This window comes from Somniosus microcephalus, chromosome 28, assembly GCF_052327205.1.
Source record: "Somniosus microcephalus isolate GS21.2 chromosome 28, FLI_Smic_1.0, whole genome shotgun sequence".
In the NCBI taxonomy this organism is placed as follows: domain Eukaryota; kingdom Metazoa; phylum Chordata; class Chondrichthyes; order Squaliformes; family Somniosidae; genus Somniosus; species Somniosus microcephalus.
In genome coordinates, this window is record NC_141014.1 from 30,912,400 (window position 1) to 30,932,937 (window position 20,538).

Below are 20,538 nucleotides of genomic sequence, written 5' to 3' on the forward strand. Positions count from 1 at the left end.
CGTTCTAGAGCCCCCAGCCAGGGGAAACACCCTCCCTGCATCCAGTCTGTCTAGCCCTGTCAGAATTTTATATGTTTCAATGAGATCCCCTCTCATTCTTCTAGTGGTTTAACACCCCGCCCGGTTTTACTCTGCATTGAAATCAGTGGCGAGCAATATTGGCCGTGGGATTCCTGCCCGCCAAGTTAAAATGCCCCCTCCCAAGTTTGTGTGGTTTAGTTCAAGGGAATGGTGCCTTTACCCAATGGGCCTTCAAGGGAGTGTTTAGGGAGCGATTCCTTTGTTGATGTTGTGTAAGTTACTATGAAAAGTATCCTGGTAATACTTCGCACATCTCATATCCCCAAGGTCCTAGCTCATGCGATGTTGTCACGAAAACAGAACAAACTAGGTCATTGAATAAATCACCAGCTCACAATTACCAGTCTGTTTTCACAAGTAATATTCTGTTGCAAACACGCCAAGTGATGTCAGATCCCTCAGGCTGTTTATATGGAGCAGGGCGGATTATAATCTCTGGGAAATATGGAATCTCCCCCAGCACGATCGGAGACATGGCACTGTGCTGGGATTGGGGTCATGGCACTGTGCTGGGATTGGGGTCATGGCACTGTGCTGGGATTGGGGATATGGCACTGTGCTGGGATTGGGGTCATGGCACTGTGCTGGGATTGGGGTCATGGCACTGTGCTGGGATTGGGGTCATGGCACTGTGCTGGGATTGGGGATATGGCACTGAGCTGGAATTGGGGTCATGGCACTGTGCTGGGATTGGGGACATGGCACTGTGCTGGGATTGGGGTCATGGCACTGTGCTGGGATTGGGGTCATGGCACTGTGCTGAGATTGGGGTCATGGCACTGTGCTGGGATTGGGGTCATGGCACTGTGCTGGGATTGGGGTCATGGCACTGTGCTGGGATTGGGGATATGGCACTGAGCTGGGATTGGGGTCATGGCACTGTGCTGGGATTGGGGACATGGCATTGTGCTGGGATTGGGGACATGGCACCGTGCTGGGATTGGAGACATGGCACTCTGCTGGGATTGGGGACATGGCACTTGCTGGGATTGGGGACATGGCACCTGCTGGGATTGGGGACATGGCACTTGCTGGGATTGGGGACATGGCACCTGCTGGGATTGGGGACATGGCACCCTGCGACGATGAAGGATCGGCCCATATCTTCCAAGTCAGGTTGGTGTGTGACTTGGAGGGGAACTTGGAGGTGGTGGTGTTCCCATGCGCCTGCTGCCCTTGTCCTTCTAGGTGGAAGAGGTCGCGGGTTTGGGAGGTGCTGCCGAAGAAGCCTTGGCCAGTTGCTGCAGTGCATCTTGTAGATGGTACACACTGCAGCCACGGTGTGCCGGTGGTGGAGGGAGTGAATGTTTAAGCTGGTGGATGGGGTGCCGATCAAGTGGGCTGCTTTGTCCTGGATGGTGTCGAGCTTCTTGAGTGTTGTTGCAGCTGCACTCATCCAGGCAAGTGGAGTGTATTCCATCACACTCCTTACTTGTGCCTTGTAGATAGTGGACAGGCTTTGGGGAGTGAGGAGGTGAGACACTCGCCGCAGAATACCCAGCCTCTGACCTGCTCTTGTTGCCACAGTATTTACATGGCTGGTCCAGTTAAGTTTCTGGTCAATGGTGACCCCCAGTATTTTGATGTTGAGGGATTTGGCGATGGTAATGCCGTTGAATGTCAAGGGGCGGTGGTTAGACGCTCGCTTTTTGGAGATAGTCATTGCCTGGCACTTGTGTGGTGTGAATGTCACCTGCCACTTATCAGCCCAAGCCTGAATGTCGTCCAGGTCTTGCTGCATGTGGGCATGGACTGCTTCATTATCTGAGGAGTTGCGAATGGAACTGAACACTGTGCAGTCATCAGTGAACATCCCCACTTCTGATCTTATGTTGGAGGGAAGGTCATTGATGAAGCAGCTGAAGATGGTTGGGCCTAGGACACTGCCCTGAGGAACTCCTGCAGTGATGTCCTGGGGCTGTGATGATTGACCTCCAACCAACACAACCATCTTCCTTTGTGCTAGGTATGACTCCAGCCAGTGGAGCATTTCCCCCGATTCCCATTGACTTCAGTTTTACTAGGGTTCCTTGATGCCACACTCGGTCAAATGCTGTCTTGATGTCAAGGGCAGTGACTCTCACCTCACCTCTGGAATTTAGCTCTTTTGTCCATGTTTGGACCAAGGCTGTACTGAGGTCGGGAGCTGAGTGGTCTTGGTGGAACCCAAACTGGGCATCAGTGAGCAGTTTATTGGTGAGTAATTGCTGCTTGATAGCACTGTCGATGACACCTTCCATCACATTGCTGATGATTGAGAGTAGACTGATGGGGCGGTAATTGGCCGGATTGGATTTGTCCTGCTTTTTGTGAACAGGACATACCTGGGCTGATTCCTGAACTTGGAGCGCTGAATTATGAGGAATGATGATTGTCCACATGGGATTGGAGAAGGAGGATGTGGGGGATCTGATCAATGTTTATGGAGACTATAGATCCAGGAAAAAGTTTTTTGTTAGGCACAGAATTCAAGGACAGTTTAAAGTTAAGGGTGTCAAAGGAAAATAGGAAATAGAAAGAAAGACTTGCATTTATATAGCGCCTTTCAGGACCACTGGACATCCCAAAGCGCTTTACAGCCAATGAAGTACGTTTTGAAGTGCAGTCACTGTTGTAATGTAGGAAACGCAGCAGTCAATTTGCGCACAGCAAGCTCCCACAAACAGCAATGTGATAATGACTAGATATTCTATTTTAGTGATGTTAATTGAGTGATAAATATTGGCCAGGACACCGGGGAGGACTCCCCCCTGCTCTTCTTCAATATAGTGCCATGGGATCTTTTACGTCCACCTGAGAGAGCAGACGGGGCTTCGGTTTAACGTCTCATCTAAAAGACGGCACCTCCAACAGTGCAGCACTCCCTCAGAACTGCACTGGGAGGTGACGTAAGAAAACTGCTAGGCACTTGGTCTAAGCGTTAAACAAAGCTTTAATCAACTGTTTTACAACATGGAGGTCTAGTTGTGTCCTTCACTAGTTCCTGTTAAGAATGTCCTGCGCAAGCTGGGCCCGTGCCCGAGTATTTATACTCTCCCTGGACAGCGCCACCCGCAGGCCGCTCAGTATTATTTCATAAGTCTTTCTTTCATGAATGACTGATTCATGTCAGGAGGGTCAACCTAGATTTTTTATGCTCGAGTCTCTGGAGTGGGACTTGAACCCACAACCTTCTGACTCAGAGGTGAGAGAGTTAAGAGATAGAAATGTGGGACAGATCAGCTGGAGGGTTTTGGGACCTTGGTATAAGCCATGGCAGGATTGGATGAATTCCTGATGGGGAATGGGATACGTGGCTATTAGTTCTGGAATCAGAGCAATCTGATGGGGGGATTTGGAAGGGTGGGCTAAATGGACCCATGCTCTACTGTCCAAAACGTGACTATGTTGCCACATAACTCACCTGTGTGGGGAGTTGGTCACGTGGACCCAGGTCCAAATGCATTGTGGTAGCGCTGGCCATTGCTAGGCAATGGTCCCAAAGGCACCAGGTGCCCCCCCCAGTCTCTCACCCAAGTGGCCGAGACAGTGAGTGTTGCCCGGCTTCTCAACCATGGGGGGAACAGCAGAGCGGAGTCTAATTCCCTGCCGTAGATGCCAACTTGCGCTCAATGCAGCAGGTAGGCCAGGTAACTTTACCTGGAGCTAGTCTGTATGATCTCCATAAGAACATAAGAACATAAGAAATAGGAGCAGGAGTAGGCCAATCGGCCCCTCGAGCCTGCTCCGCCATTCAATAAGATCATGGCTGATCTGATCCTAACCTCAAATCTACTTTCACTCTCCATCCCACCCGAACCCATGTGATCTCCCGGGAGAGGCGAAAAACCAGATAAAAAACCCAATGGCCAATTTGGGAGAAAAAATCTGGGAAATTCCTCTCCGACCCATCTAGGCGATCGAAACTTGTCCAGGAGATCACACTGTCCCTGTATTTCCTGCAGTACTTACCTTCTGTAAGAGGTGATCTCCACCCCAGCCAGGAACAGGCCCAATTTACTCTTGAAGGACTCCTAGCTGGCAGCCTATTCCTGAGGTCTCCACTAATCCCTGTGAATAGAACCATCTCCTGAAATCTAACACAGAATTAGAACACAAGAAGTAGGAGCAGGACCAGGCTACACGGCCCCTGGGCCCACTCCGCCACCCACAGGGCCATGACCGATCCGAACCTAGCCTCATGTCCGATTTCCTACCCGCTCCCCGTAACCCCTAATTCCCCTTACTTCTAGGAAACTGTCTATTTCTGTTTTAAATTTATTTAATGATGTAGCTTCCATGGCTCTCTGGGGCAGCAAATTCCACAGATCTACCACCCTCTGAGTGAAGAAGTTTCTCCTCATCTCAGTTTTGAAAGAGCAGCCCCTTATTCTAAGATTATGCCCCCTAGTTCTAGTTTCACCCATCATTGGAAACATCCTCACCGCAGTCACCCGATTAAGCCCCTGCTAAGTGTTAAAAAAATATCTTATTGCCAAATTGAATGAGCGGCATGTTATCTAGGTACTTTCAAAGGGTGTTTTGGAGTCCATAGCGTTTTTATAACACACTCAAATGTAAAAGTCCCTAAAATTTATATTGCTGCAGAAAATGTTTCCTCTGCACACATGAGTGAGTTTACCGCTTGCTTGTATTCTGCTCTTCCATCAGTTTTTCTTTCCCACACTGTTCCGAAAATGTTCAACGTTCCATGGGTTAGGTTGCCCAGTTGCTGGTTAGAATCATACAACCGCACAGCACCATCGTGCCCGTGCCCGTGCCGGCTCTGTGGAGGAGCCGTGTTGCTCGGTCCCACATCGCCCCCCCCACCACCCCCCCAGCTTTTTCTCCGTAACCCTGTGAGTTCCTCGACCTCCAGTACCCGTCCAACACCCTTGTGAAATGATTTATGCAATCAGCTTCCGCCACCTTTTCAGGTCGAGGGTCCCAGACCCCCCCCCCGACAACTCTCCGAGTGAAGGCATTTCCCCTGGTGGCCCCTCTAGATCTTTTGCCGAAGGTTTTAAATCTATGACAACAGAAAATGCTGGAAAAACTCAGCAGGCCAGGCAACATCCGTGGAGAGAAATTAAAAGTCGACGTTTCGGGTCGAAACCCTTTTTCAAAACTGGAAAGGAAATAAAATAGATCAAAGGCAGGGCTGGGAGAGAACAAAAGAAGTAAAGAGACATTAAGAGGTATTCAAAACCAGACGAGATGGTAATAGGACAGTGGAGACAAAGACGGCTGAGATTAGGTGTGAAGTGTACTGGCAGGATGAGAGACAGCAGCCATGTGGGAGAGCGAAAAAAAAGGAAAGGCGGGGGGGAGGAAGGGAAGACCCAAAACAAAGGGGTGGGGAAAAAAATATATAAGTAAAAATGTAATAGGGGCCGAGGTTATGATCTGAAATTGTTGAACTCGATATTGAGTCCGGAAGGCTGCAAAGTGCCTAATCGGAAGATGAGGTGCTGTTCCTCGAGTTTACGTTGAGCTTCCGTGGAACAATGCAAGAGGCCAAGGACGGTGAGGTCTGAGTGGGAATGGGGCGGTGAATTAAAGTGACAGGCGACCGGAAGCTCGGGGTCACCCTTACGGACTGAACGGAGGTGTTCCGCAAAACGGTCACCCAATCTGCGTTTGGTCTCCCCAATGTAGAGGAGACGTCTGGTTATCGACCCACTCGCCAAGAGGGTTTTGCTTGTGTGCCTTGCTTCGTGTCGGCTGCCACAAAGTAGGTTTGGATGAGTAAGGCCCCCCTCCCCTCTCAGCCTACATGACCGCTGCTTTTACACGAAGGCTCCTTTAGTTTGGATTCCGAGAGATCGGCATCCGCGAGCTGGCTCCAATCCAGCTCCCTTATCCCAGCAGAAGACTCGTGGGCCTGTGGGGTTTATTTTTTTGACCCTGGGCTGAGCTTCCAACCCCACACATCCTGCAGAAGCCTCATAAAGCGTTCCTTAACCTTAGTCCCAGCTTGGCTCAGCCAGTCGTACTCTGGCTTCTTTGTGGGTTTCAATGGCTCACCCCTAGACTTGAGTAGGCAATCTGAGCTGACATTTCAGTTCCGTACCGAGGGTGAGGGGGGTGGGGGGTGCTGCATTGTTGGAGGTGCCGCCCTTCAGGTCAGAGGCAGACAAATATCACGCGGACGAATTCAAGCTCCAATGGCACTATTTGAAGAAGAACAGTGACTCCTGGCCAACATTCTTCCCAACACCAGCCAACACCAACAGAAGCAAATTAATGGGCCACTCACCAGGTTGCTAGGCAGAAAATGGCTGCTTCACTTGCCGACATAACAACAGCCATTGCACCTCCAAGTGAATCATCGCAACAGGTGGAGGCCATTCAGCCCCTCGAGCCTGCTCCGCCATTCAATGAGATCATGGCTGATCTGTGACCTAACTCCCTATACCCGCCTTTGGCCCATACTCCTTAATACCTTTGGTTAACAAAAATCTATCAATCTAAGATTTAACATTAACAATTGATCTAGCATCAATTGCCGTTTGCGGAAGAGAGTTCCAAACTTCTACCACCCTTTGTGTGTAGAAGTGTTTCCTAATTTCACTCCTGAAAGGTCTGGCTCTAATTTTTAGACTCTGCCCCCTCGTCCTAGACTCCCCAACCAACGGAAATAGTTTCTCTCTATCTACCCTATCTGTTCCCCTTAATATCTTGAAAACTTCAATCAAATCACCACATAACCTTCTAAATTCCAGGGAATACAACCCTAGTGTGTGTAATCTCTCCTCGTAACTTAACCCCTAGAGTCCAGGTATCATTCTGGTAAACCTACGCTGCACTCCCTCCAAGGCCAATATATCCTTCCTAAGGTTAGCACTGTTGCCTCACAGCGCCAGGGACCCGGGTTCAAATCTGGCCTCGGGCGACTGTCTGTGTGGAGTTTGCACATTCTCCCTGTGTCTGCGTGGGTTTCCTCCGGGTGCTCCGGTTTCCTCCCACAGTCCAAAGATGTGCGGGTTAGGTTGATTTGGCTATGATAAATTGACCCTTAGTGTTAGGGGATTAAATACGTGGGGTTACGGGGTTACGGGGATAGGGTGGGATATGTGTCGGTGCAGGCTCGATGGGCCAAAATGGCCTCTATCTGCACTGTGGGGATTCTGTGTGATTCTGTGTGTGTGTGGTGCCCAGAACTGCTCACAGTGCTCCAGGTGTGGTCTAACCAGGGTTTTGTACAGCTGCAGCATAACTTCTACCCCCTTGTATTCTAGTCCTCTAGATATAAAGGCCAGCATTCAATTAGCTGTTTTGATTATTTTCTATACCTGTCCATGATATTTTAATGATCTATGTACCTGAACCACCCCCCCTCCAATCTCTTTGGATCTCCACTGTTTCCAGCTTTTCACCATTTAGAAAGTACTCTGTCCTTTTAGTTCCAAAGTGGATAACCTCACATTTGCCTACATTGAAATCCATTTGCCACAGTTTCACCCATTCACTTAATCTATCGATATCTCTTTGTAATTTTATGCCACCTATCTTTGTGTCATCATTTCTGGCTTTCTACCCCATCATCTAATACATGAAGTGATGTGATACGTCTCTGAGAGACCCTTTTGTTCCTGTAAGCCTGTGTGATTTTAAACAGTGTGAAATTGTAGATTCATCGAGGATTTCGTATCTGGGCATCGCTCTCAAGTTTTGACTCCCGAGAATAAATTCCTGTCCTTTTCTCCCCTTCTCCTCTCCTGAAAGTACTTAATTGGCTGTAAAGCGCTTTGGGACATCCGGCGGTCGTGAAAGGTGCTATAGAAATGCAAGTCTTTTTTTTCGTTACATGTTCTTTCTCGAAGCAATCGACGGTTAGCGATTAGGAGCAGGGAATCAGTGGCAGATTTTTTTTCCCGTAACCCGGGATTTCTGAACCCAAATTCTTACACGTTGTTTCTTAGCTGTCCTGAGACGCCCTATTTTATTTTTTACTGGGTAATACTCCTGGGGTCTGAAACTGCAGTTTATTCCATTTCACAACCTTCCTGCGGCACTTCTCTAATTGGCCAGTAGGTGTCACAGTTACCGCACAGTGCAGTTCCGCAAACTCCCTTGGTGGCCAGCAGGGGGCGCTACCCCACCACTCTTGGCTCCCTGCTTGCTTATTCAAAGATATTAATTAATAGCCCTCCAGACACTAATTGCAAACAAATTATCTCGCAACACACAGAGACTAGCAAGTAAATGTGCTTTTACATTAAAGCAGTGCATCAAACGGCAGATGTGTGGTACTCTCACCAATTGGTTCCCCTCGTAATTACAAGCAGTGTGACCCGCAGAGAATTACATAGAGTTCATAGAGCACGGGGCGAGGCCATTCGGCCCAACTGGCCTCTACTGGTGTTTTTATGCTCCTCCCAGCTTACGCCTTCTAACCCCTATCAACGTAACCATCTGTTCCATTCTCCCTCGTGTACTTAGCTAGCTTCCCCGTAAATGCATCCTATGGTTTATGAATTCAGTACCAAACTAAATGCACTGAGCCAGGCCCGTGTGTCGTCCTGCTTCTGTTGTGACACAGGTGCCCATCCATGCGCAGAGCCATGTAAAAAAAAAACATAATTTTTGAAGAAGAGCGGGGGAGTTCCCCCCCGCTGTCCTGGGGGGCCAAAGTTTATCCCTCAACCAACATCACTAAAAAAACAGATGATCTAGTCATAAGAACATAAGAATTAGGAGCCAGGAGTAGGCCATTCGGCCCCTCGAGCCTGCTCCGCCATTCAATAAGATCATGGCTGATCTTCTACCTCATCTCCACTTTCCTGCACTATCCCCATATCCCTTGATTCCCTTAATATTCAAAAATCTATCGATCTCTGTCTTGAATATACTCAGCGACTGAGCCCCCACAGCCCTCTGGGGTAGAGAATTCCAAAGATTCACCACCCTCTGAGTGAAGAAATTTCTCCTCATCTCAGTCCTAAATGGCCGACCCCTTATTCTGAGACTGTGACCCCTGGTTCTAGACTCCAGGGGAAACATCCTGTCAGCATCTACCCTGTCAAGCCCTTTAAGAGGTTGTGTAGACTCGGGCTATATTCCCTAGCGTTTAGAAGAATGAGGTGATCGAGATATAGGCCTAGTCTACTGAATTTCACCTCGTAGGACAATATCCCTCATCCCAGGAATCAATCTACTGAACCTTCGGTGCACTCCCTCTAAGGCATTGGCTCATTGCTGTTTGTGGGAGCTTGCTGTGCGCAAATTGCCTGCCGCGTTTCCTACATTACAGCAGTGACTACACTCCAAAAAGAATCCATTGGCTGTAAAGTGCTTTGGGATGTCCTGAGGTCGCTATACCAATGTAAGTCTTCCTTTTATAATCCTTGAACACCTCTCTCAGATCTCCTCTCACCTGTCTTTGTTGTAATGAACAACTCCCTAGTTTCTCCTCATGACTAAAGCCTCTCATCCCTGGTACCATCCGAGAGAGCACCTTCTCCATGGCCTTGACACCCTCCCTTCGTAAATAGAGGCCGAGAGTACAAAAGTCAGGAAGTTGTGCTGAACTTTTATAAAACACTAGTTCGGCCCCAGCTGGAGTATTGTGTCCAATTCTGGGCACCGCACTTTAGGAAGGAAGTGAAGGCTTTGGCGAGGGTGCAGCAGAGATTTACTAGAGTGGTTCCAGGGATGAGGGATTACATCCTGGATAGACTGGAGAAGCTGGGGTTGTTCTCCTGAGAGTAGAAAAGGCTAAGAGGAGATTTGATAGAGGCGTTTAAAATCATGAAGTGTTTAGATCGAGTAAATACAGAGAAACTGTTTCCAATGGCTGAAGGGTCGATAACCAGAGGACACAGATTTAAGGTGATTGGTAAAAGAACCGGAGGTGACGTGAGGAAAAACATTTTTACGCAACGAGTCGTTAGGATTTGGAATGCGCTGCCTGATAGGGCGGTGGATACAGATTCAATAGCAGCCTTCAAAAGGGAATTGGATCAATACTTGAAGGAGAAAAAAATTGCAGGGATCTGGGGAAAGAGCGGGGGAGTGGGACTGACTGGGTTGCTCTTCGAAAGAGCCGACGCAGACTCGATGGGCCGAATGGCCTCCTTCTGTGCTGCGCTATTCCACGATTCTATAAAGCAAGGTGCCAAAAACTGGACTGCTGCCTAACCAATGATTTGGAAGTGTTTAGTGTCCCCTCTTCTGTACAGGGATTTTGCATCAGCGTTTCATTACTTTGAAGTGTTATCCAGGTAAATGGGTCGAAATTGTTTAAAACAAACGGTGAATTTGAATGACCTGCGGAAAGGGTTAAACCCTAAGCACATTACAATCGGGGAGTTTTATTACGCACGGGATCTCGATGGGTCTGAGAGGCCAATGCTTGGTGTGATGTAAAGTAGAGAACGCTGCAGAGAAGACTCCTCGCATTTCTATAGCGCCTTTCACGACCTCAGGACGTCCCAAAGCGCTTTACAGCCAATGAAGTACTTTTTTTGGAAGTGTAGTCACTGTTCTAATGTAAGAAACGCGGCAGCCAATTTGCGCACAGCAAGCTCCCACAAACAACAATATGATAATGACCGGGTAATCTGTTTTTTTTTAGTGATGTTGATTGAGGGATTAAATATTGGACACCGGGGATAACTCCCCTGCTCTCCTTCAAAATAGTGCCGTGGGATCTTTTATGTCCACCAGAGAGAGCAAACGGAACGTCGGATCTGAAAGACGGCACCTCCGGCAGTGCGGCACTCCCTCAGCACTGCACGGGGAGCGTCGGCCCAGATTTTTGTGCTCAAGCCTCCTGGCGTGGGATTTGAACCCACGACCTTCTGACTTGGAGGCCGAGAGTGCTGCCCACTGAGCCACGGCTGACCCCTAAAGTTCGGCATCGGTTGTGATGAGCCCAGGAGAGTGGATGACAAACACGAATCAGGGGAAATAGGGCTCGCTCCCCCCAACCCCCCTCTGCAAGAGCCCCGGGATCCTCCCGGGATGAGTGGGTTGTTCTATGAGGAGAGATTGAGTAGAATGGGCCGATACTCCCTGGAGTTTAGAAGAATGAGAGGTGATCTCAATAAAATGTAAAAAATTCTTAGAGAGCTTGACAGGGTAGATGCAGGGAGGATGTTTCCCCCTGGCGGGAGAGTCTAGAACCAGGGGTCAGAGACTTAGAATAAGGGGTCGGCCATTTAGGACTGAGATGAGGAGAAATTTCTTCACTCAGAGGGCGGTGAATCTTTGGAATTCTCTACCCCAGAGGGCTGTGGAGGCTCAGTCGTTGAGTATATTCAAGACAGAGATTGAGACCACACCTTGAGTATTGTGTGCAGTTTTGGTCGCCTTATCTGAGGAAGGATGTTCTTGCCATGGAGGGAGTTCAGCGAAGATTCACCAGACTGATACCTGGGATGGCAGGAATGACGTATGAGGAGAGATTGTGTCGATTGGGCTTGTACTCGCTGGAGTTTAGAAGAATGAGAGGGGATCTCATTGAAACTTATAAAATTCTAACAGGACTAGACAGACTAGATGCAGGAAGGATGTTCCCGATGGTCGGGGAGTCCAGAACCAGGGGTCACAGTCTAAGGATAAGGGGTAAGCCATTTAGGACTGAGATGAGGAGGAATTTCTTCACCCAGAGAGTGGTGAACCTGTGGAAATCTCTACCACAGAAGGCAGTTGAGGCCAATTCATTAAATATATTCAAGAAGGAGTTGGATATATTTCTAAGGCTAAAGGGATCAAGGGATATGTGGAGAAAGCAGGGACAGGGTACTGAATTTGGATGATCAGCCATGATCTCATTGAATGGCGGAGCAGGCTCGAGGGGCCGAATGGCCTACTCCTTCTCCTACCTTCTATGTTTCTAAGATAGATTTTTGGACTCATGGAGAATCAAGGGGATATGGGAATCGGGCGGGAAAGTGGAGTTGAGGTCAAAGATCAGCCATGATCTTATTGAATGGCGGAGCAGGCTCGAGGGGCTGTATGGCCGACTCCTGGCTCCTAATTCTTATGTTCTTATGATCTGCAGAGTAAAAGAGTCTGGGCAGTTACCAAAATCAATACGATGGACCTCAGACTGGAGCCTGAGGGCTGTGTCTGTGAAGTTATTTATTCGAAGGTTCAGGTCAGAGACACCACTGGTTTGATGCCACGAGATAAGAGCTTGTTAAAGAGAGCTTTGTGTGCTCAGTGTTTTAAGTAGCACCTGTCTGTCTTGCATTGTAGGCCTGGTGTGCGAGGTCCCCTTGTACCTCTGGTGCAGCCACAGGTAAAACCAGGTGCTCGGACAACCCGGATTGGAGAGCCGGGATCCGGATCACAGAAGCACAATCCGACTCGATAGACCAAAGGCCCTCTCGCGTCAAGCACTGGTCGATGGTTCACAGCCTGACTGATTCTCACTGTTGGCGGCAGATTATCGCAGGAACAACTGCATACGGCCGCTGGATCAGGTTAATTTAAGTGTGGTATAATTGCAATTCGACAACAGAGGATGGGACGACCTTGGATCTGGACTGGAGGCGACGGAGGTTGAACAGTTTCCCGTTTGTTCTGTAAATTAGCTCCACTCCAAGACCGCACAAAGTGGAGGAGAAGCACCCGGGGAAGGCGCCGAGCACCTCGAGTCTCTTCGCCGGGAGCAAGCGGAAGCCAAGCGCAGGCAGCGCAAGGAGCGCACGTCAACCCAAGCACCCCACCCACCCGCCCCTTCAACCACCGTCTGCCCCACCTGTGACAGAGACTGTAGGTCCCGCATTGGACTCATCAGTCACCTGAGAACTCATTTTTAATGTGGAAGCAAGTCATCCTCGGTTCCGAGGGACTGCCTAAGAAGAAAAGGTATAATTGTGATATGATTTGCTTTTATTATTGACTGAGGCTGCACCAGAGTGTTGGTGACCCTCCGTGCCCTATTTAACCCCGAGCTGAGCTTCCGACCCACATGTCGGCGCCATCACCAAGACCGCCTGCTTCCACCTCCGTACCTCCGCCCGTCTCCGCTGCTGCCTCGGCTCGTCCGCTGCTGAAACACCATTCCATGCTTTTCTTGCCTCCAGACTAGACTATCCCGACGCACTCCTGCCCGGCCTCCCCTCTTCCACCTTCTGTAACCTTCAGCTCATGCAGAACTCTGCTGCCCCGTGTCCTCACTCGCACCGAGTCCCGTTCACCCCCTGTGCTCGCTGACCTACATTGGCTCCCAGTCCGGCAATGCCTCAATTTTAAAATTCTCACCCTCGTGTTCAAATCTCTCTCCATGGCCTCGGCGCCCCCCACCCCCCCCCCACCCCCCAACTCTGTAATATTCTGGCTCTTGCGCATTTCAAGCTATTCTTCAGTAAAATGGATGACGAATTGGGGTCGTAGAAAGTTTCCACACTGTGTTAATAATACAACAACACCTTGCATTTATATAGCGCCTTTAACGTAGTAAGACGTCCCAAGGCGCTTCACAGGAGCGTTATCAAACAAAATTTGACACCGAGCCACATGAGGAGATAGTAGGACAGATGACCAAAAGCTTGGTCAAAGAGCATTTTAAGGAGCGACTTAAAGGAGCAGAGAGAGGCGGAGAGGTTTAGGGAGGGAATTCCAGAGCTCAGGGCCCGGGCAGCTGAAGGCGCGGCCGCCAATGGTGGAGCGATGAAAATCAGGGATGTTCATGAGGCCAGAATTGGTGGAGCGCAGAGATCTCCGGGGGGGATGTAGGGCCGGAGGAGGTCACAGTGCTAGGGAGGGGCGAGGCCACGGAGTGATTTGAACACTAGGATGAGAATTCCAAAATCGAGGCGTTGCCAATGTAGGTCAGAGAGCACAGGGATGATGGGAGAGTGGGACATGGTGCGAGTTAGGATACGGACATCAATAAAAAACAGGTTATCTGGTCATCATCACATTGTTGTTTGTGGGATCTTGCTGTGTGCAAATTGGCTGCCACGTTTCTTGCATTGCAACAGTGACTCCACTTCAAAAAGTACTTCATTGGCTGTAAAGCGCTTTGGGACGTCCTGAGGTCGTGAAAAGCGCGATAGAAATGCGAGTCTTTTATTCTGTTTGATGGGCTGGGTTCACTGGCAAAGCGTTGGGTTGCCAGTGCCACGGGAACAGGTTGCCTCAATCTGCAAAATGCCAACCAGAGCGGGGCGCACTGCCAGAGGGGGGCTCAATGCCAGCTCTCCCGGACCCATCTGCATTCAAATCCGCAGACCATCCCAAACCAGCACTGGAACAGGAGGAGGCCATTCAGCTCCTCAAGCATGTTCTACCATTTAATTAGAGCATGGCTGATCTGTATCTTAACTCAATCCACCCACCTTGGGTCCACATCTCTTAATACCCTTTGTTATAAATCTCATCATCATCAAGAAATGACTCATGAAATAACGCTGGACGGCCAGCTGGTGGCGCCGTCCAAGGAGTATAAATACTCGGGCGTGGGCCCAGCTTGCTCAGGGACATTTTGTAAGACAGGAACTAGTGAAGTACAACTAGACCTCCATGTTTTGAAACAAGTTGATTAAAGCCTTGCTTTATACTCGAACCAAGTGCGTAGTGAGTTTTATTATGTCACCCTTACCCAACAAAAATCTATCAATCTCAGTTATGACATTTTCAATTGACCCCCCCAGCCTCAACAGCTTTTGCGGGCAAGAGAGTCCCAGATGATGATAATGATGGCTTGTCCATAGACCTGGATGATGACAGACTATGATTCATCTCTCACTGAAAACAGTTTACTGGTTCTCATATGACTCATCCACATGCTGACGCTCGGCGACTTCATCCGAAAACACAGTGTCAGTTTCCACATGTACGCTGACGACACCCAGCTCTACCCCACCATCACCTCTCCCGACCCCACCACAGTCTCTAAATTGTCAGACTGCTTGTCCGACATCCAGTTCTGGATGAGCAGAAATTAACTCCCAATTAAATATTGGGAAGACCGAAGCCATTGTTTTCGGCCCCCGCCACAAACTCCGTTCCCTAGCAACCGTCTCCGTCCCTCTCCCTAACATCTGTCTGAGGCTGAACCACACTGCTCGCAACCTTGGTGTCATATTTGACCCCTAGATGAGCTTCTGACCACATATTTGCGCCCTTACTAAGACTGCCTATTTCCACCTCCATAACATCACCCGACTCCCCCCTGCCTCAGTTTATCTGCTGCTGAAACTCTCATCCATGCTTTTGTTATTCTCTGGACTTCACTATTCCAATGCGCTCCTGGCTGGCCTCCCATCCTCCACTCTCCATAGACATAATCTCATCCAACACTCGGCTGCCCGTGTCCTAACTCGCACCAAATCCCGCTCACCCATCACCCCCTGTGCTCGCGGACCTACATTGGCTACCGGTTAAGCAGCGCCTCGATTTTAAAATTCTCATCCTTGTTTTCAAATCCCTCCATGGCCTCACCCCCTCCCTATCTCTGTAATCTCCTCCAGCCCCACAACCCCCCGAGATATCGGCGCTCCTCCAATTCTGCCCTCTGGCGAATCCCCAATTTTAATCACTCAGCCATTGGTAGCCGTGCCTTCAGCTGCCAAAGCCCAAAGCTCTGGAATTCCCTCCTAAACCTCTCCGCCTCGCTACCTCTCCCTCCTCCTTTAAGACGCTCCTTAAAACCTACCTCTTTGACCAAGCTTTTGGTCACCTGCCCTAATTTCTCCTTATGTGGCTCGGTGTCAAATTTTGTTTTATAACACTCCTGTGAAGCGCCTTGGGATGTTTTAATACATTAATTGCGCTATATAAATACAAGTTGTTGTTGTTGTTGACTGTGAAGTCCGATTTTCGCCCGGCATGTGTCCCATGTCAGACTGACCCGAGGGCTGGCCTATCGTTGATCTCCTTTGGGCTCTCTTTTGTTTTTAAATGTTGACCTATTTATCTGCAGATTTGTGTTTGTATGTGATTGTGTGTGTGTGAGTGTGGGGGGGGGGGGGGGAGGGGGAATATTTGTTGGCATTTGGAAAAGGTCCAAACCTCTCTCTCTCTCTCTCTCTCTGTCTATGTTTGTGTGTGTCTCTCTCTGTCTCTGACTGTGTCTGTGTCTCTCTCTGTCTCTCACTGTGTGTCTGTGTCTCTCTCTGTCTCTGTCTGTGTGTGTCTCTCTCTGTCTCTCACTGTGTGTCTGTGTCTCTCTCTGTCTCTCACTGTGTGTCTGTGTCTCTCTCTGTCTCTCACTGTGTGTCTGCGTCTCTCTCTGTCTCTGTCTGTGTCTCTCTCTGTCTCTCACTGTGTGTCTGTGTCTCTCTCTGTCTCTATCTGTTTGCCTGTGCCTCTCTCTGTCTCACTGTGTGTCTGTGTGTCTCTCTGTCTCTCACTGTGTGTCTGTGTCTCTCTCTGTCTCTGTCTGTGTGTCTGTGTCTCTCTCTGTCTCTGTCTGTGTCTCTCTCTGTCTCTGTCTGTCTGTCTGTGTCTCTCTCTGTCTCTCACTGTGTCTGTGTCTCTCTCTGTCTCTGTGTCTGTGTCTCTCTCTGTCTCTCTGTCTGTGTCGATCTCTGTCTCTCACTGTGTGTCTGTGTCTCTCTCTGTCTCTGTCTGTGTCTCTCTCTGTGTATCTGTGTCTCTCTCTGTCTCTGTCTGTGTGCCTGTGTCTCTCTCTGTCTCTCACTGTGTGTCTGTGTGTCTCTCTGTCTCTCACTGTGTGTCCGTGTCTCTCTCTATCTCTGTCTGTGTGTCTGTGTCTCTCTGTCTCTCACTGTGTGTCTGTGCCACTCTCTGTCTCGTACTGTGTGTCTGTGTCTCTCTCTGTCTCTGTCTGTGTGTCTGTGTCTCTCTCTGTCTCTGTCTGTCTGCCTGTGCCTCTCTCTGTCTCACTGTGTGTCTGTGTCTCTCTCTGTCTCTCACTGTGTGTCTGTGTCTCTCTCTGTCTCTCACTGTGTGTCTGTGTCTCTCTCTGTCTCTGTCGGTGTCTCTCTCTGTCTCTCACTGTGCCTGTGTCTCTCTCTGTCTCTGTCTGTGTGTCTGTGTCTCTCTCTGTCTCTGTCTGTCTGTGTCTGTGTCTCTCTCTGTCTCTCACTGTGTGTCTGTGTCTCTCTCTGTCTCTGTCTGTGTCTCTCTCTGTCTCTCACTGTGTGTCTGTGTCTCTCTCTATCTCTGTCTGTGTGTCTGTGTCTCTCTGCCTCTCACTGTGTGTCTGTGCCACTCTCTGTCTCTCACTGTGTGTCTGTGTCTCTCTCTGTCTCTCACTGTGTGTCTGTGTGTCTCTCTGTCTCTCACTGTGTGTCTGTGTCTCTCTCTATCTCTGTCTGTGTGTCTGTGTCTCTCTGTCTCTCACTGAGTGTCTGTGTCACTCTCTGTCTCTCACTGTGTGTCTGTGTCTCTCTCTGTCTCTCACTGTGTGTCTGTGTCTCTCTCTGTCTCTCACTGTGTGTCTGTGTCTCTCTCTGTCTGTGTCACTCTCTGTCTCTCACTGTGTGTCTGTGTCTCTCTCTGTCTCTCACTGTGTGTCTCTCTCTCTCTCTGTTTGTCACTGTGTGTCTGTGTCTCTCTCTGTCTCTCACTGTGTGTCTGTGTCTCTCACTGTGTGTCTGTGTCTGTGTCTCTCTCTGTCTCTCACTGTGTGTCTGTGTCACTCTCTGTCTCTTACTGTGTGTCTGTGCCTCTCTCTGTTTGTCACTGTGTGTCTGTGTCTCTGTCTCTGTCTGTGTGTCTGTGTCTCTCTCTGTCTCTCACTGTGTGTCTGTGTCTCTGTCTCTCACTGTGTGTCTGTCTCTCTCTCTGTCTCTTACTGTGTGTCTGTGCCTCTCTCTGTTTGTCACTGTGCGTCTGTGCCACTCTCTGTCTCTGTCTGTGTGTCTGTGTCTCTCTCTGTCTCTCATTGTGTGTCTGTGTCTCTCTCTGTCTCTCACTGTGTGTCTGTGTCTCTGTCTCTCACTGTGTGTCTGTGTCTCTCTCTGTCTCTCACTGTGTGTCTGTGTCACTCTCTGTCTCTTACTGTGTGTCTGTGCCTCTCTCTGTTTGTCACTGTGTGTCTGTGCCTCTCTCTGTCTCTGTCTGTGTCACTCTCTGTCTCTGTGTCTGTGTCACTCTGTCTCTCACTGTGTGTCTGTGTCTGTGTCTCTCTGTCTCTGTCTGTCTGTGTCACTCTCTGTCTCTCACTGTGTGTCTCTCTCTGTGTCTCTCTGTCTGTGTCACTCTCTGTCTCTGTCTCTGTGTCCGTGTCTCTCTCGGTCTCTGTCTGTGTGTCTGTGTCACACTCTGTCTCTGTCTGTGTGTCTGTGTCTCTCTCTGTCTCTGTCTGTGTCTCTCTCTGTCTCTGTGTTCATGTCTCTCTCTGTCTCTGTCTGTGTGTCTGTGTCTCTCTCTGTCTCTGTCTGTGTGTCCATGTCACTCTCTGCCTCTGTCTGTGTGTCTGTGTCTCGCTCTGTCTCTGTGTCCGTGTCTCTCTCTGTCTCTGTGTCTGTGCCTCTCTCTGTCTCTGTCTGTGTGTCTGTGTCTCTCTCTGTCTCTGTCTGTGTGTCCGTGTCTCTCTCTGTCTCTGTCTGTGTGTCCGTGTCTCTCTCTGTCTCTGTGTCTGTGCCTCTCTCGGTCTCTGTCTGTGTGTCTGTGTCACACTCTGTCTCTGTCTGTGTGTCTGTGCCTCTCTCTGTCTCTGTCTGTGTGTCTGTGCCTCTCTCTGTCTCTTACTGTGTGTCTGTGTCTCTCTCTGTCTCTGTCTGTGTGTCTGTGTCTCTCTCTGTCTGTGTGTCTGTGCCTCTCTCGGTCTCTGTCTGTGTGTCTGTGCCTCTCTCGGTCTCTGTCTGTGTGTCTGTGTCACTCTCTGTCTCTGTCTGTGTGTCTGTGCCTCTCTCTGTCTCTGTCTGTGTGTCTGTGTCTCTCTCTGTCTGTGTGTCCGTGTCTCTCTCTGTCTCTGTCTGTGTGTCCGTGTCTCTCTCTGTCTCTGTCTGTGTGTCTGTGCCTCTCTCTGTCTCTGTCTGTGTGTCTGTGTCTCTCTCTGTCTGTGTGTCCGTGTCTCTCTCTGTCTCTGTCTGTGTGTCCGTGTCTCTCTCTGTCTCTGTCTGTGTGTCCGTGTCTCTCTCTGTCTCTGTCTGTGTGCCTGTGCCTCTCTCGGTCTCTGTCTGTGTGTCCGTGTCTCTCTCTGTCTCTGTCTGTGTCACTCTCTGTCTCTGTCTGTGTGTCTGTGTCACTCTCTGTCTCTGTGTCTGTGTCACTCTCTGTCTCTGTCTTTGTGTCTGTGCCGCTCTCTGTCTCTGTGTCTGTGTCTCTCTCTGTCTCTGTCTGTGTGTCCGTGTCTCTCTCTGTCTCTGTCTGTGTGTCCGTGTCACTCTCTGTCTCTGTCTGTGTGTCTGTGCCTCTCTCGGTCTCTGTCTGTGTGTCCGTGTCTCTCTCTGTCTCTGTCTGTGTCTCTCTCTGTCTGTGTCTGTGTCTCTCTCTGTCTGTGTCTCTCTCTGTCTCTGTTTGTGTGTCTGTGTCTCTCTCTGTCTCTGTCTGTGTGTCTGTGCCTCTCTCTGTCCGTGTCTCTCTCTGTCTCTGTCTGTGTGTGTGTGTCTGTGTCTCTGTCTGTGCCACTCTCTATCTCTCACTGTGTGTCTCTCTCTATCTCTGTCTGTGTGTCCGTGTCTCTCTCTGTCTCTGTCTGTGTGTCTGTGCCTCTCTCTGTTTGTCACTGTGTGTCTGTGCCTCTCTCTGTCTCTGTCTGTGTCTCTCTCTGTCTGTGTCCGTGTCTGTCTCTGTCTGTGTGTCCGTGTCTCTCTCTGTCTCTGTCTGTGTGTCCGTGTCTCTCTCTGTCTCTGTGTCTGTGCCTCTCTCGGTCTCTGTCTGTGTGTCTGTGTCACACTCTGTCTCTGTCTGTGTGTCTGTGCCTCTCTCTGTCTCTGTCTGTGTGTCTGTGCCTCTCTCTGTCTCTTACTGTGTGTCTGTGTCTCTCTCTGTCTCTGTCTGTGTGTCTGTGTCTCTCTCTGTCTGTGTGTCTGTGCCTCTCTCGGTCTCTGTCTGTGTGTCTGTGCCTCTCTCGGTCTCTGTCTGTGTGTCTGTGTCACTCTCTGTCTCTGTCTGTGTGTCTGTGCCTCTCTCTGTCTCTGTCTGTGTGTCTGTGTCTCTCTCTGTCTGTGTGTCCGTGTCTCTCTCTGTCTCTGTCTGTGTGTCCGTGTCTCTCTCTGTCTCTGTCTGTGTGTCTGTGCCTCTCTCTGTCTCTGTCTGTGTGTCTGTGTCTCTCTCTGTCTGTGTGTCCGTGTCTCTCTCTGTCTCTGTCTGTGTGTCCGTGTCTCTCTCTGTCTCTGTCTGTGTGTCCGTGTCTCTCTCTGTCTCTGTCTGTGTGCCTGTGCCTCTCTCGGTCTCTGTCTGTGTGTCCGTGTCTCTCTCTGTCTCTGTCTGTGTCACTCTCTGTCTCTGTCTGTGTGTCTGTGTCACTCTCTGTCTCTGTGTCTGTGTCACTCTCTGTCTCTGTCTTTGTGTCTGTGCCGCTCTCTGTCTCTGTGTCTGTGTCTCTCTCTGTCTCTGTCTGTGTGTCCGTGTCTCTCTCTGTCTCTGTCTGTGTGTCCGTGT